This window comes from Trachurus trachurus (genome assembly GCF_905171665.1).
Source record: "Trachurus trachurus genome assembly, chromosome: 6".
Lineage (NCBI taxonomy): Eukaryota > Metazoa > Chordata > Actinopteri > Carangiformes > Carangidae > Trachurus > Trachurus trachurus.
In genome coordinates, this window is record NC_139897.1 from 33,886,424 (window position 1) to 33,899,551 (window position 13,128).

Consider the following 13,128-nt stretch of genomic DNA (forward strand, 5'->3'; position numbering starts at 1 on the left):
GGCAAGTTAACAGCCCACACCCACACCGCCACCTCCACCCCCTCCCCCACACACTCACCTGGAGGAGGCGTGGGTGTGAATTTCCAGCGGAGCAGGTGGAGGTCGGGGTCGGAGCGGGATCGATGGGAACGTCGTCGTGACGAAGGAGAGCTGCAGAGTTTAACAGCTCTGTTTCTACAGCTGGAAAACATCTTCTACTCTAGTTTAACGAGTCACCTGATGGATCAGCTGGTCTGAGCTTTCATATCTAAAAGGAAAGCTTCATTAAAGGAATAGTACACCAAAAAAATTAAAATCATCAGTCATTAGTGCCTCCCCCTCATGCTGATGAATACTCCGGAGTAGTTTTTTAATTCCTCAAAGGTCATCAGGAGACCCGGGAGGCCGGTTCCTAGTCCAACCAAAACTTAATATGAGAGTAATAGGGACAGACACAAAAACATCCATAAAACTGCACAAAAACCATTTAATATTCCTCCACACTGCTCGTCCACTGCAATCCAAGTGTCCTGAAGGGAGATAGTCCAGAGTTTACTGGAAACTACTTCATTTAGGACATTTTTACAGCCTAAACAGTCTAAATATCCTTTCTGGACGAGCAGTGTGGAGGAATATTCAATGGTTGTTGGCCTCCCGGGTCTCCAGATGCACTTTGAGGAATAAAAAACTACTCTGCAGTATTCATCAGCATGAAGGGGAGGCACTAATGACTGAATTTCAATTTTTTGGTGAACTATTCCTTTAAAGCTGTCAGTACTTAATGTGACTTTATGATGTCACAACAAAGCATTGTCTTTTAGATCTTCAAAATAAAAGACACTTCACAACAGTTTATTAGCCCACAGCCTATTTTGTCTTTTATTTTGAAGGACATTAATTATATTGTGCTCTCTCATGTCCCAACATTTCTAGATGGGATGTTTAACATCCCTGAGCTTCTTCTACACTGGAAATACTCAGATCATGAATTTAAAGTTCATAATAAACTGCTGTTGATAATAAATGAAGGTGAAATCTTCATAATGAGCCGTAGTTCCTCAAATAACTACCAACACATTCACATTATGAATCTTGTTTCTCTAGTTTTGCATCTCGTTAATTAACACCAGTAAATCCCCGTCTTGGTTTACATGACACACCAAACTAATGACACGTTATTAACGGCTGATTATGCTGCTTTGTGTTTATGTAGATTTGTGTGAAACACCTTTTATTAATGTTTCCTCCTTCATTGTTTAAACTCAGTCGTTCTTAGTGTCGATGAAGATGGTGAGTGCTAATTACTGCATTTCAAGACGATGAAAACATAGAACGTTTCCTCTGCCAGAAGATTTCCAACATCTGTTGTGAATTAAAAACTGCAGCTTGTTTCACAATAAACATCTGCTCAGGTAAAAAACAGACAAACAAACAAAAAAACAGACTTTTGTCAATTCTAGATGGAGGAAATCAGTTTCTGTGATCATTACGCGGTGTCATGGTGTGAATATCCGTGGTAACATCAGCTGAGATGATCTATCATGATGCCTGCTCAGGTGCACAAAATGTAAACAGTACAACATATATAACACTTTAAAGGAATAGTTCACCAAAAATACTCTGGAGTAGTTTTTTATTCCTCAAAGTGCATCTGGAGACCCGGGAGGCCGGTTCCTAGTCCAATGAAAAGTTTATATGCCTCAATGACGTCGTTTGGAGTACAAATTGGTGTTAAAGTTTGGTTTTCACTTCTAAGTTGAAGTTAAGGGTCTATAGAACAATTTGAGTCTGGGGGTCAAACACACAGATAAAAAATGGCCTCTAGGGGGCGCCGCAAAATATGTAAACTGCTACAACTTTTGATTAGATTAACCAAATTTAACATATGAGGTATGTATGGATTCAGAATTAAAAGGGGAAACTGGCATGCCAAGCATTTGGTGAGTGACCAGATTAAAAATAAATACACTTTAGGCCCAATATATTAAATGGACACGAGCAAAATCGTGTTTTTTTTAAGATAACCAGGCAAATTCAATCCAGGACTGTTTAGGCTGTAAAAATGTCCTAAATGAGGTTGTTTCCAGTAAACTCTGGACTATCTCCCTTCAGGACACTTGGATTGCAGTGGACGAGCAGTGTGGAGGAATATTAAATGGTTTTTGTGTAGTTTTATGGACATTTATGTGTTGGGCCCTATTCTTTTTCTCATCTTTTACTAGTTTTGTCCAGCACCCAGGGTTTAGATTTAGGGATGTGTGTGCTTTTTCTCTTTTTCGGGCCCTATTACTCTCATATAAAGTTTTGGTTGGACTAGGAACCGGCCTCCCGGGTCTCCAGATGCTCTTTGAGGAATAAAAAACTACTCCGAAGTATTCATCAGCATGAGAATTTCATTTTTTGGTTAACTATTCCTTTAACAGGTTTTAGTCCTAAGTGATGTTATCTAAAAGTGAAAGCTGCACCTTTAACAGGCTCTGAACAGACAGAGTAGCATCAACACAGACAACAGAGTCCAGCTGCTGAGTGTGGACGGAGATAATGGAGCTAATGCACCAGGACTTTAAAAAAAGAAAAGTAAAATACAGCCTTGAATCTTTGCACCAATAAACTGCACAACTGTCTCACAAATCCCGGCGGGGCCATTACTCTAACAGGGTCTCCATGTATTACCCTCGGCCTGTAACTTCTATTGGCTCAGGACGGTTTATGTGTTACTCCTGTAATTAAATCTCTGGATTCTCTCCCCCAGAAATCAATGGGAAGTGGCGGCGTAAAGCAACACACACACACACACACACACACACACACACACACACACACACACACACACACACACGGGCCGGACGGCGTCTATGCAGGGCAGCGTGACATCACAGCGACTCGGTGCAGCGACCTCTGCCTTTTTTTTCTCTCCGTTGTTGTTGTTAAAGGGATAGTTCACCCAAAATTGAAATTGTACTCATTAAATAAGTCTATATTTCAAGCTTGTTTTGTAGCGGAAGCTCCTCTTCCCGGTTCGTCAAATTTGGACGAACCAGGAAGAGGAGCTTCGAGAAGCTTCCGCTACAAAACAAGCTTGAAATATAGACTTATTTCATTTTTTTCGGGACAATTTCTTATTTCAGGGCTTCAATACAAGACGGACATTACATACGAGCAGCATGGAGGTATTCGGATGTTTTTTGGAGTGTCTTTTTGTTACCAAGACAGTTGGTATCCATTTGCAACCGTTATATGGACATGCACTGCTACGCCGAGACCCCCTGTAACTCAGAGAAGCCACGGAGGACTCTGAAACTTCTCCCAGCCCTTAGTCCACATGAGGGGGAGGAGATAATGAGTGAAATTTCAATTTTGGGTGAACTATCCCTTTAAATTCGGCAGCTTTTGAGCTTTCGCCAGTTACAACTCCTCCTCCTCCTCCTCCTCTTCCTCCTGCTGCTGCTGTCGATCCTGATCCAACTTAGAGGAGCTAACGACGGTAATTAGCGGCTAACGGAGGCTCTTAGCCGCTCTCTGCTGTCACAACCACACAGCCATAACTCTGCTGCCAGCGCCGCTCGGCCTGCTGGGAGTTATTTGTCTTCCTGCTGTCACGCCGTGTTCACGGAGTAAAAGCTACAAAAAAATTACCCAAAGTATATAAAGAACTAAACCAAACAAAGGAAACATCCTGGGTCATCATGTCCAAACAGCTGTTATGGAAATGCAGCGATGAAGCTCTTTTTTTCCCCCTATAGCCTAGTCTCAGTCTGACGGGTTGTTGTTTACCTTGATTGATTGATTGATTGATTGATTGATTGATTGATTGATTGAGATATTTATTTCGATCATGTAAACGACAATGTAAAAAAAAAAAAAAAAAGATAAAATAATAAGGAAATAAGTGAACAGCAAAAATGTATGCTCTCGCTCCACCCAGAAACGTCCACGTTTATTAAAAAACCTGAACAAAACAGAGCAAAAGATCAAAATACAGGCAGACACAGCCCCCACCACACAGGACTAGAAGTCTAATGTTTATTTTTGGGCACAAAACTCCAGACCCAACCTTTAAAAAGAGACATAAAGAAATTATTCTCCAGTGGTACATTGCATAATTCACACAAGGTGTTTGCTTCCTTATTTGGATTAAAATGTGTCAGGAAATGCTACATAGTGTAATGGAGGAATGAAATAATAAATGTAATGTCTTTGTGCTATGATTTTAATTAGAACATATAGTTAAAATTATAGGGGTAGGATTAGTAAGTTTATACTTCTTCCTACTCCTTTTCGCTCATGTAAACTGCGTTGCTTATGAGATGTTACTTTATTGTGTATGGAGAGAGAGTCTGTGTTTTCTCTCCAGCCAATGACGGAGCTCAGGTGAAGCTACGTGCAGCAGAGTAGGAGGCTCAGAGCTGCTAGCCGCACTAGCTGTCTGATGCTAACGAGTGCTAGCAGCTAGCACGACTCTCTCTCTCAGCAGCAGCAGTTGTCATGACAACAAAGTAAAATAAATACAGTCTGAGTGAAGTGCTGGAGCCGCGGACCGATTCCCCACCGTCACCGACACTGGTAACAAGTATTAGGACCGTTGTAGTGTGCTAGCTCGATGCTAACTTCGGCTAGCGCTAGCGGTTAGCATCCGCGGCTAACACCTGCTTCTTAGTTCACCACAACGGCATAAAAACATAACACTGGAGGCTTCCGGTGCTGGCGAAAGGTCGGCTAATCGGCCCATGGCTCCAGCGTTGTCATGACAACTGCTGCTGTCAGGAGCAGGAGGCTACACACCTTAGCCCGAGAGGAGGAGGAGGGGCCAAGTTTCAATGTTTTGTTTACAAACTGCAAGGAACAAAACTCCAGACCCTACCTTTAAACATGATTACACTCGAAATGTTTTTGATTTCAGTACTCGTATTATTCCACAGCTTTACTCCACAAATGGTGATACAGAAATCTTCATCGTGCTTCCTGTGCTGACAGGTCATTATGTGGCTGCTTGCTATAGCTACAGTACCGGGTGTCAGGGCCACGGCGGCCGGTGTGTGTCTCCGCAGTGACAGGAGTGGCGGTGTCCATGTTGGCCTCATTAGCGGAGAGTGTTGTGTGGGTTTGTGTTTGGCTGTCAGCGCTGTCAGGGCGAGCGGAGGCGGCGGCGGAGGCTAACGACGACCGCGGCGCGTCCTGTCTGTTTACCAGCCGACGGAGCCGCGGCTCATTCTGACTCATTAGAAAACAGCAGCTCATCATCAGAGCTGCTGCTGCTGCTGCATGGAGCCACGAAGCCATTAAAGGGATAGTTCACCCAAAATAGAAATTTCCTCCGTGGCTTCTCTGAGTTACAGGGGGTCTCGGCGTAGCAGTGCATGTCCATATAACGGTTGCAAATGGATACCAACTGTCTTCGTAACAAAAAGACACACCGAAAAACATCCAGATACCTCCATGCTGTCGTGTCTGTCTTGGATTGAAGCCCCGAAATGCAAAATTGTCCCAAAAAAAATGAAATAAGTCTATATTTCAAGCTTATTTTGTAGCGGAAGCTTCTCGAAGCTCCTCTTTCCGGTTCGTCAAATTTGGAACTTTTGAACTGGGAAGAGGAGCTTCCGCTACAAACAAGCTTGAAATATAGACTTATTTAATTTATTTTCGGATCAATTTCTCATGTCGGGGCTTCAATACAAGAGGGACATTACATACGAGCAGCATGGAGGCATTTGGATGTTTTTTGGTGTGTCTTTTTGTTACAAAGACAGTTGGTATCCATTTGCAACCGTTATATGGACATGCACTGCTACGCCGAGACCCCCTGTAACTCAGAGAAGCCACGGAGGACTCTGAAACTTCTCCCAGCCCTTAGTCCACATGAGGGAGAGTAGATAATGAGTTATTTCAATTTTGGGTGAACTATCCCTTTAAAAGATGCTCCATGTCTGTATCCTCTCAGTTTTTTCTTTTTGCATGCTATGATAAATGGCCCTTGGTTTGCTATTCATAGCGGCGCGGCGGCTGAGTGGCTGTCCTCCGCTCCTCCACCGCTCCTCCGCCGCTCCTCCACCGCTCCTCCACCGCTCCGCCGTACGTTCATGTTTAAGCATGTTGGAGTTCCCAGGCGACTGATTTATGCCGTTCTCATTCCTGCTCGTCTGAGCCGGACAGCGGGGCGTCTCTGAGTCCTGATAGTTGGGAACTGCAGATGCAGATTGCTGTCGAGGCTTCGCTGCAGGAAGCTGAAAGCATGACTTTATTATTTTTCTTTTTTTCGAGGCTTCTTTCTATAGTTCTCTACTCTATAATTTAACTGCTTGCCCCCCACTCCCCAGCTGACTTAGCAACACTGCTTTTCATTTGGCACTTTCTGTTCTGCTTTTGTTGTTGTTGCTGGGAACAGGTCTAGGCAAATAACTGGCACCAACAGGATTTTTTTTTTTTTTTTTTTTTTAGTTGAACAGAGCGAACCAGAGCAGGAGGTTTTGTTTTCTCTCCAGTTTCAGGTCAGGAATGAGTCAGGTCCTCCCACAGCCTCGTCACATGGATCAGAACCACATAGAAAGACCTGTATGCTGACTCTGAGCCTGAACCCCTGCACGCTGAAGCTGCGCGCGCCTTTCCGGGCGCTTGGGTGGTCGCACTGGGAGCGTACTTCTCCTCCGCTCTCCGCGCCCGTCAGACATCGACAGCAGTCGTCCATACTCGTATTCACTCGGTTTTCCACACACACGTCATTTTAAACGTGTGTGTGTGTCTCGTGTGCAGACGCAACTGACAAATATTTAGGCTATGGACGGACAAGCAACAATTTAATTAATCATCATTCTATTTATTTTATTTAGAAAATTGACCGGATTCTCTCGCCTTTTCTGTGCCCGACTTCCAGTCTGGTACGATCTGGTCTACCCAGCTTGACAGACGGCGCTCTCAGCGCTCGCGGCTCGCGTGAAAAACAGAACTGAACCAATCTGAAGCTCTGCAGGCGCGCGCACTGCGCTCCAGAGCGCGAGATGTGCGACCAGGCTGTTAGAACCAGTCGCCAAGCCCCGCCCACTTACCTGTTGTTACTAGAGCTGAAGGGTTGATCCATGAGAAGATCTAAAAACCATCTCAGTGTAGTTTTCCAGTTTCTTTCTGGAGCTTTAGTAACAACAGGTCGCTGTCAGCCAATCAGAAGAGAGGAGGAGGAGGCGCTGAGCCTCTCTTCTGATTGGCCGACTGTTTTCTAAAATGATCCAGTAAAAACCAGAGGAGATTTCAGAATAAAACACAGGTGGTGAGGGGGCGGGGTTTAGTTGTGACATCACAAAGTGACAGGAAGTCCTGACGGCTGGTTTTAAGGCTGTGTGCATTTCTGTGTGAACTGACTTGGTGTCTAAACAAACTCATATCTGAGTCACTGATGTTGATGGTTTTTCTGGTCAGGACCGACAGAGGTGTGAAAATGACTGGACACGAAGACACCTTGTCTCTTTGTTTGTCAGCTGAGGACAGACCATAATATCATATATCCAGCTGCACACAGAGGTGTTGGCTCTGGGGCCGGAGGTCGAGGGCTGAGGTGAGGACAGTTGTTCTGAAGTCGTCTCATCCTTCTCTCCTCTCCGTGGAGGGTTGTGATTATGTTGAGTGCTCTCTCTGCCAGAAACTGCAGCTCGGTCAGGAACACATGTCACTGTTATAAATCGCTGCTCCACTTTTTTTGTCACTGTGTCCTGTCACAGTTTTAATTAAACAAGACAAAGACCAGGAGACGAAGAGGAGGAGGAGGAGGAGGAGGAGGAGGGAGGAGGGAGGAGGGAGGAGGAGGAGGAGGAGCAGTAGATGGTCTGTAGGTTTCTGATAATAACTCTCAGTAGCTGGGTTTCTGTTAAAGGTTTACGCAAAATAAAAGGGGGGCATGACATCTGTCTTGACTACCTATTTCTCTGACTTCCCATTTTCTCCGACCATACATTTCTTTTTTTGCGTCCATTAGTCCGGCCTCCCATTTCTCCGACTTAAAGCTCTAGTAAGCGATCCGGTGGTTTTGGCTAACTTCCTGTCAGCCGATGGAGTTAGCAGTTCCCGCCCTCGTCCCTACGTCACCACATTCACGCGCATCCCTTGGCTGCACACACAGAGAGGACTGCCCCTTTATGCCGTTCTCTCTCCTCATTGGATAAAGGTTGTAGGATACAAGGAAAGTTTTCTCCTCGGCTTACAGCAGAGCAGAGTGACTGACAGACCCGTGTTTCAGACCAAACACTCTATAGAAGTGATTGCTGTCGGAAGATACAACTATTTAAGACTTAGATTAACACAAACATTCCTCTTATTTCTGCTTTAAGTGTTGCCATTTAGACAATTAGAGACCTATGTCGGACTGGTGGGATGTCGGAATGGCGGTTGCCCCCCATGAAGAGGAGGAGGCGGAGATGGGTGTTACAGTAGGAGGTGTGGACAGAAAGGTCTGCAGGGTTCAGCGGAGCAAGAACCAGATGTTATTAGACACCCCCCCCCCCCCCCCCCCCACTGTGCTGCTGCTCCTGCTGAGCTCGGTGCATGAGCTGCTGTCTGCTGGACTGGAGCTGTGGAGCTCTGCTGCAGCATTATGACGTGGAGCTTCGTCCTGCTGCAAATATCCAATAAACCACGGTAAACTGTGGCTATTAAGGATCAAACATGGTCAACAACAACTCCCTGATTGATTGGTCATCGGTGATTGATCGGTGTTAAAGCCCCAAACGTGTGTTAGGCGAAACACTTCCCCCCAGTCTGGGGTCTGTTGACAATAACATGAACCTCACTACAATTATTACAAGAGTGAGATGAAAGTACAGGGCAAAAAAATAAAGAATAAAAAAAGATGAAAAGATAAATAAAAGTGAGCGAGCGAGCTGCGGGTTGGTTGGTGTAACAGGCCGGTTGTCATGGTAACAAGCCACCATAAGTGGCCACTTTTCCAGCGAGCGGGAGGCCCCGGTCACTTCTCTCTATCGCAGTGATTTATCTTCTAAAACATCTCCGAGCCGCGGCGTTCCGGGCTCGGCTCCGCTGCTGAGGGATGGGGCCACGCAGAGGACAAACAGAGCAGCACCCCCACCCCCACCCATACACACACACACACACACACCACACACACACACACATATACACACACTCCCTTTTCTTTCCACCTCTCATCTCTCTGGTGAATAGGACTATATATCTGTGGCTTTATGTTGTGGCCTTGTGTTCTCTCTGTGTGGGTGGTGAGTGCATGTGTGTGTGTATATATACCTGTATATATACGTGTGTGTGTGTGTGTGTGTGTGTGTGTGTGTGTGTGTGTGTGTGTTGCTGAGCTCATTAGATCCCGTTTGTGTCTCTGTAATACACAAACATGATGAAAACCCTCTGAAGCAGGTGTTTCTTCTTCTCACCTGATAACGACGTGACAGTGAAACGTTTAAAAACACATCAGTCGATCGCGGAGGAGACGGTGCGTTCAAGGTTTAATCGTGGATCAGTTTACACGAAGGCGTGTTCAATCTACAGTAGATGTTATATTGTATCGCGCCTGGTTCCTTCGTCCCAAAGTTGGCGTGTTGGCGTATTGTCGTTGGTTTAACTCCAGACTTCAGCTCGTTGTATTTAAAGAGGAAATATAGAAGATTGATGCCTTAATTAAACAGCTTTGCAGTAATTGTGATGGTTAAAGGAGTTGTTACGGGGAGAATGGAGGCTCTCACTTGCATATTTCCCCTTTAAACGTCAACATTTGTCATTTGGTTTTAATGTGGTTTAGTTTCTGCAGGACTCTAAAACACAATGTTTTACTGGTGTTTTGCTCTGTTTTCTCTTTAAAGTTAAAGATGAGTATAATGATTATGTGATATTAGGGTTTTTTGTTGGGTGTTGTTCATGCTCCATTTCCTGTGAAACTGTCAAAACAAAAGTAAATTTACTCAATTCAAGTCACGTACAGCCTGTAGGCTAATTGTATTTGACAAAGGTTGGGGGACGGACTTCGACATTGTATCGCTTTGAAATTTCCGACTAAGTCCCGTAATTTTGTCAAATTACCAACACTAGCTTTAAAGGGATAGTTCAACATTTTGGCAAATTTGCCATATCTCTATAGTCTTAGCAGTAGCTTTGTTAGGTGAGAAAGTAGCCGTTTAGATCAGCAGTGTGTCGTTAATTTGTCTAAATACCAGCTGTTTACAATTTTGTTGGGACGAATTCGGCGCTACTCAAGCTAGCCGTTGTGACCAACGCACTTCCGGTTACTTTCACAAAATAAAACACCCGTTGCCCTTTACATACAGAAAACCATGACGAAAGAATTTGTGCTTTTACTTTGAAACAGGAAGCTAACCTACCCTCGATGTAGCTAGCTTGAACCAAAATAAACCGTCTTTGCTTGAACCCTCCGTTTTGACCGATCTCGTCCCGTTAGCGGCATTTGACCGCTCAAGATGCCTTACCGGAGAGTTTTGTCAGCTCTGAGACGAAGATCGGCCCGCCGGTTTCCGTTTAGAGTTGCTGAAGAGTTTCTCTGATGACTTTAGGTGGAGGCAGGCTAACACTACCCATACACTTCCAGTGTTTGAGCTAAGCTAATTACGGCCGATACGGCTCTATCTCTCTTGTTACTGCACGCACAGTGGAAAGGATGGTGTCTATCTGCTGGTCATGGACTCGGGAGTGAGACAAGACACGTAAAAAAAAAAAAAAAAAAAATGTTGGTGTATCCCTTTAATAGGAAAACATCATTAACCGTGTAAAATTAGGGCTTCTCCTCTAATTGGCAGACTAATGAGACGACGCCGTGTTTCACCGCTGCACGTTTGAAGCTTGGTGTTTGTGATCAGAAGTCGATGATGGCGGCCTCGGGGCAGATGAAGCAGATAAACAGTGTTTTGATGTGTGAGGACGGAGGGTTTTGGTGGTGGGGGGAGGGGGAGGGGGTTGGATAGGAGAAAGGTTTCCTCCCCGGGGGGCCGACGGCCGGCGATGAGGAAGCACAGAAAACAAATAAAGTTCACACGGCTGAAACAATGTCTCCTCCCTGACACCTGTCTGTCGCTAAATGTCAGGGAACTTAATTACCTCCACCTCCACCTCCACCTCCCTCCATCACACGCTCTTTTTCATCTACTTAAAGGGCAGAGCAGCACGTCTTAATGATGAGGCGCCTCATCCAATCACAGACGAGCTGAATAACTAAACTTCCAAACCAGTTCGAGGATAAAAACACATAGTTCTTGATGATTTACTTGTTAATTTGATGAATATTAATACGATTTTAATTCCTCTCATTAGTCGCATGTAGATTTAAATCACCATCTATCTATCTATCTATCTATCTATCTATCTATCTATCTATCTATCTATCTATCTATCTATCTATCTATCTATCTATCTATCTATCTATCTATCTATCTATCTATCTATCTATCTATATCTAAAAGCATTAAACAACAGATGCACATGGATCGATTTAACACAAGAACGTAACACATAGTACACGCGAGTGCATCCCAGTATCTGCAGGACATTATCTGACTTTGTTTTTGTTCTGTACGTTTCCATCCGTAGCATCAAGCTGCAGTGTTTTGAGCTCTCCGGGCCACCGTAGTTCTACTCTTAAGGAAGTGAAACTATGCTGCAGCTTCACTACGTCACTGTCTGTGCTGCTTTTCCCAAATAAAGTTTCCTTTGAATCTGTCCTCCTCTCTCTGGAGGGGAAAGAGAAAGACAAGTGTCCATACGCTGCATTAGCTCAATAAGCTAATAGCAGGCTAACAGAAGTGTATCCTGGCATCTCGTTATGAGTTTGAGTCTTAAATTTTGATGCAGAAACAACCAGATTTGGGTCCTAAATCCTGATTTGAGGACAGATTGATGTGAAGTGAAGTGTTAATTTTGAATATGCAAGTATGTAACATGGCAGACAATATTCAAACAAAATATGCAAAAGAAATAAATAAGCGGCGTACTAGAAAAGTAGTGAGAAGTAAAACTTATTCGCTCACACCCCTTCTTCATATATTAATACATGATAGAAATAATCTTCTTCCTCTCAGTTAGTGCAATACCCTAGCACCTATAGTAACTACCAATATTTACTTCATTCCTATATTTCTTATATAAAGATTAAATCTTTGTATTTCATTTTAAACAGTTTCAAACTTGGACATTGCTTTATTTCCACTTCCATTCCACAGTCTTGCCCCACTCACAGATATGCAAAACATATTGCGGATCGTGCAAATACAACACATTTTGAATGTAAAATAATACCTGACGTTGTAACCCCATCCCGATTACTGAACATCTGTATACATCCTGGTAATACGTAGGTTATTTCTGGCTTTTGACATTATTTGTGCTGTTGCATACTCTACAATGTCAGTAAATTTCATTATTTTGGACTGTGAAAACAGGTTTATATAGTAGCTGTAATTTGCCGTTGGCCCCTCCTCCTCTTTAACTTCTCTCCCCGTAGAGAGGCGTCATATTTAAAGATATATTTTTTTAAGATATAATTTGGGAGGTGGTGGTGGTCACGGTCTCCCAGCTGTTGGAAGCGCGGCAGCAGGATGACGGTGCCACTGCATTACTTACTAATCATGTCCCATTACATAATTATGCCTGGATTTATTGCCGGGATCTCTTCCTCATTAGACGCCATGAATCAAGAGGCCGTGAGCTGATAAAACAGCCCGTTAGGATGCTGGGAGGATTAAACTACCAAGCACCAGGCGACGCTCCATTTGTCTGGTTTGAGTTTACAACCAGCACACCGCCATGTTGGATAGAAAACAAGAAAACATGTAAACCAATATATGCACAAATAATGAAACACGTCGAACCCTGTCAGTGTGTGTTGATATTAGAGGAGGAAGAGATTAATAAAGGAGCATAGGCTAAATATATAGTTGTCTTTTTTTTGCATATATAAATTAAATATTGTCAATTAACATAATTGCCATGTTATAAATGGTAAATTAACCACATTTACATTTTTTATCCAAAGGAATTTATTCATTGGGTTTGACACTGATTAATGAGATAAAACTCTAAAAAGCAGAATATGTTAAAGTGGTGGGCGGGACTTAGTTGTGACATCACAAAGTGACAGGAAGTCCTGACGGCTGGTTTTAAGGCTCAGTTTCTGAATACAGGCTGTGTGCATTT

The 13,128-nt window shown here is 43.8% G+C and overlaps 1 protein-coding gene across 3 annotated transcripts in view; it reads left to right on the top strand.

Moving 5' to 3' along the window:
• immp2l (inner mitochondrial membrane peptidase subunit 2) overlaps positions 1 to 13,128 on the top strand; it is a 167,980-nt gene that overhangs the window by 61,274 nt on the left and 93,578 nt on the right. The window lies entirely within an intron of this gene.